Here is a 3,907-nt window from a genome sequence, read left to right as displayed (position 1 = left end):
GAGAAAGCCTGTGCACAGCAACGAAGACCCAACACAGCAAAAAAAAAAAAAAAAAAAAAGAAAGAAAAAGTGGCTGCCATTGAAAGATATGAAACAACTCTTCATTTGAAAAATGGTAAATAAAAAGAACAAATCAAGCAATTATCCAGCCTCTTCTATATAATTGTACCACAGGGTAACAAAATAACTTAGATAAGGGGCAGTATCTCTTTAGAGAAGTATGCCAACTAGTAAATGAAAAAGGAACGATACAGTAATAATACCATTTTTCAATCCATAATTAATTAACAGCTACTAACATCACACACACACTAAAAGCCAGCCCAGACATTACTTACCTCCTGTTGGAAGAATCTAGCATAATCTTTGTTGCCCCCTCCCCATCTAACCTAAAGCCGATCAAGCCTTTAGATCAAACTACTAATTTACAGTAAATTAGTAGAGAACAGAGGCACATGTGAAACTTCATGATATAATTAGCAAAACCCAACATATGGGGAAACAACCCAGTTTCTTCAATAAATAAATTGCGAGGAAGAAAAAAAAGAGAGATGAAAGCAGAAAGCTGTAGATCAAGAAAAGCTAAGAGACACTCACGTGACCACCGGAGCCACAAGTCCGCGGTCGTGGTGCGCTCCTACGCACACGTGACCAAGCAGATTTCCAGCACCTGAGATGGACGTTAGCTTCTGGAGATGCGGCTTCGGAGCCCAGCCTTACCTTCTCAGCACGTACAGACCAGGCCAGGCCTGAACCACATCCCAGAAAACTGCCTGCCACGGCATAGAGCAGGGCTTCCCAAACCTTTTCCACAGAGAGAGGAAACGTTTCAGACTTTGCAGGCCACGTGGTCTCTGTTGCAACTGTCCATCTTGATAAAGCAACCATTGACGATACATAACTGAAGCAGCTCGGCTGTGTTCTCAGAATACAGGACTCGGCCTTCCGGGCTGTAGTTTACCAACAGCTGCCCTGGAGTTTGGAGCCTCTTCCCAGAGCCTGAGTGACCGATCCAGATACAGACCAGCTCCAGCTCCCTCCAGAAACCCAAGCCTCATCTGTCAAAGACTAAGAAGGCTCCTCCAGATGTACAGCCCCTCCAGGCCTGAGGGTCCATCCACCCAGGAGGTGGATGGTGGCCTGAGTCCCCGCCTTACCTTGTGAGCGGTGAATCCATCTGGCCCCCAGCCGCTGTCCTTGCTCACCACCCTCCGGGCATCCACACTTCCCCACACCCTCTTGCCTAATGCTCTGACCGTGTCCTCTCCCGAGCAGGGGTGCTCACCTCCCGGTCGGCCCACATGTCAACGTCACCTCTTGAGAGGTTTACCCTGGTCCCCAACAATCTATTACGTTCTCCTGTTTTCCCTTCTGCGTAGCACTCACCGCTGTCTGAAATGATCGTATTTGTTTACTGTATGTCTCCTCCCACTAAAATGTTAAGTGCCAGGGACTTCCCTGGTGGTCTAGTGATTAGGACTCGGTGCTTTCACTGCCGTGGGCCCGGGTTCAATCCCTGGTCAGGGAACTAAGATCCTGGAAGCTTGGCAGCAAAAGGCCAAAAGAAAAGCTCAGTCCCCTGAGCTCAGGAGCCTTGCCCATCTTGGTCACTGCCGTACTGCTGGCCTGGAGCAGGTGCTCAGTCCATATTCAGTAAATGGAGCGAATGAATGAATGAGTTGTCTCCCTGCTCTGTGCCTCCTCTCCCTGACCTACCCCTCCACCTCCATCCCTCTCAAACCCTCCGCCAGGGCTTTGGAAGGCCTCCCCACTATCCCCTCCATCCTCAACCCTTCCCCACAGGCGCTTTTCTCTCCTTTTTTTTTAAATTTTTTTTAGCGTGGAGTCTTAACCACTGGGCCACCAGGGAAGTCCCAAGAGTGGACTTCTTAAAAAAGGTCTTATCTGATTGTGTTATTGTCCTGGTTAAACCCCTGTGATGGCTTCCTGTTTCTGCCACGACTCTGGCCCAGGCTCCTTGGCACGGCAGCCAGGGACCCCTTCATGGTCCCAGTTTCCGAGTCTTCCTGACCCTCCCCAGTACCCTCTGTTCAAGCTGAGCTGGCCATATAGGGTCAGGTTCACCTGGTGCTGAAACAGGAGGGAAGTGGGCAGGGCACAACCTTCAAAAGAATGACACAGCCATTGAGGTTACGACATAAACTGGTTAGAACCGATTAGGCCCAAGATGGCGGAAGATTAGACTTCCAGTGCACCTTGGGCCTCATTATACGCGCACTGTAGCACACTGGCAACTAAATGACACACCCACCAGCACCGCGACAGTTCCGAGGCCAACCATAAATGGCCAAAAAGTGGGCAGTGGCCCAATTCCTGGAAATCCCCACCCCTTCCCCCAAATAGTTGGAATAATCCATGTCTCCTCCCACTAAAATGTTAAGTGCCAGGGACTTCCCTGGTGGTCTAGTGATTAGGACTCGGTGCTTTCACTGCCGTGGGCCCGGGTTCAATCCCTGGTCAGGGAACTAAGATCCTGGAAGCTTGGCAGCAAAAGGCCAAAAGAAAAGCTCAGTCCCCTGAGCTCAGGAGCCTTGCCCATCTTGGTCACTGCCGTACTGCTGGCCTGGAGCAGGTGCTCAGTCCATATTCAGTAAATGGAGCGAATGAATGAATGAGTTGTCTCCCTGCTCTGTGCCTCCTCTCCCTGACCTACCCCTCCACCTCCATCCCTCTCAAACCCTCCGCCAGGGCTTTGGAAGGCCTCCCCACTATCCCCTCCATCCTCAACCCTTCCCCACAGGCGCTTTTCTCTCCTTTTTTTTTAAATTTTTTTTAGCGTGGAGTCTTAACCACTGGGCCACCAGGGAAGTCCCAAGAGTGGACTTCTTAAAAAAGGTCTTATCTGATTGTGTTATTGTCCTGGTTAAACCCCTGTGATGGCTTCCTGTTTCTGCCACGACTCTGGCCCAGGCTCCTTGGCACGGCAGCCAGGGACCCCTTCATGGTCCCAGTTTCCGAGTCTTCCTGACCCTCCCCAGTACCCTCTGTTCAAGCTGAGCTGGCCATATAGGGTCAGGTTCACCTGGTGCTGAAACAGGAGGGAAGTGGGCAGGGCACAACCTTCAAAAGAATGACACAGCCATTGAGGTTACGACATAAACTGGTTAGAACCGATTAGGCCCAAGATGGCGGAAGATTAGACTTCCAGTGCACCTTGGGCCTCATTATACGCGCACTGTAGCACACTGGCAACTAAATGACACACCCACCAGCACCGCGACAGTTCCGAGGCCAACCATAAATGGCCAAAAAGTGGGCAGTGGCCCAATTCCTGGAAATCCCCACCCCTTCCCCCAAATAGTTGGAATAATCCTGTCACTCGTTAGCCTATGAAATTATCCAGCCCATAAAAACTAACCACCCCATACTTCAGGGTCTCTCGCCTTCTGAGGTGGCCCACACCCTGCAGACTGTGTTTTTCCCAGGGCCAGTCTCGCCTTTTGAGATGGACCACGTTCTGTCTATGGAATGTGTATCTCTCTACATAAACCCACTTCTTACCTACCACTTTGTCTCTCACTGAATTCTTTCTGCCGTGAGAACCTGAGCTTCGTTAAGTCCTGAAACCAGGTATGCGATTTCAATTAAAAGACAGTGCATTCAAGTCCCAGTCTGAGTCTTGGCTGGGTTGGAGTCCCGGCCTGTGGGGTGAAATCCCATCTGAGTCCTGCGGTTTCAGTTCCCCTTCCTGGGATGCCCTTCCTGGCCGTGTACCCTGCAAAAAAAACTATCCTCTTTCAACACTCCATTCAAGCACCTTCTCCTATGAGGCTTCTCCTGGGGCCCCTTCTCTCCCCACCCCTGCTTGGGAGTCCGCAGTTCCCGGGAGAGCCTTCTGCCTGAGCGCCTCACCCCACTGTTCGGCTGTTCGTGTGTTTCTGTGGCT

Source organism: Physeter macrocephalus, chromosome 6, assembly GCF_002837175.3.
Source record: "Physeter macrocephalus isolate SW-GA chromosome 6, ASM283717v5, whole genome shotgun sequence".
NCBI lineage: Eukaryota > Metazoa > Chordata > Mammalia > Artiodactyla > Physeteridae > Physeter > Physeter macrocephalus.
Note: the sequence above shows the minus strand (reverse complement) of the source record.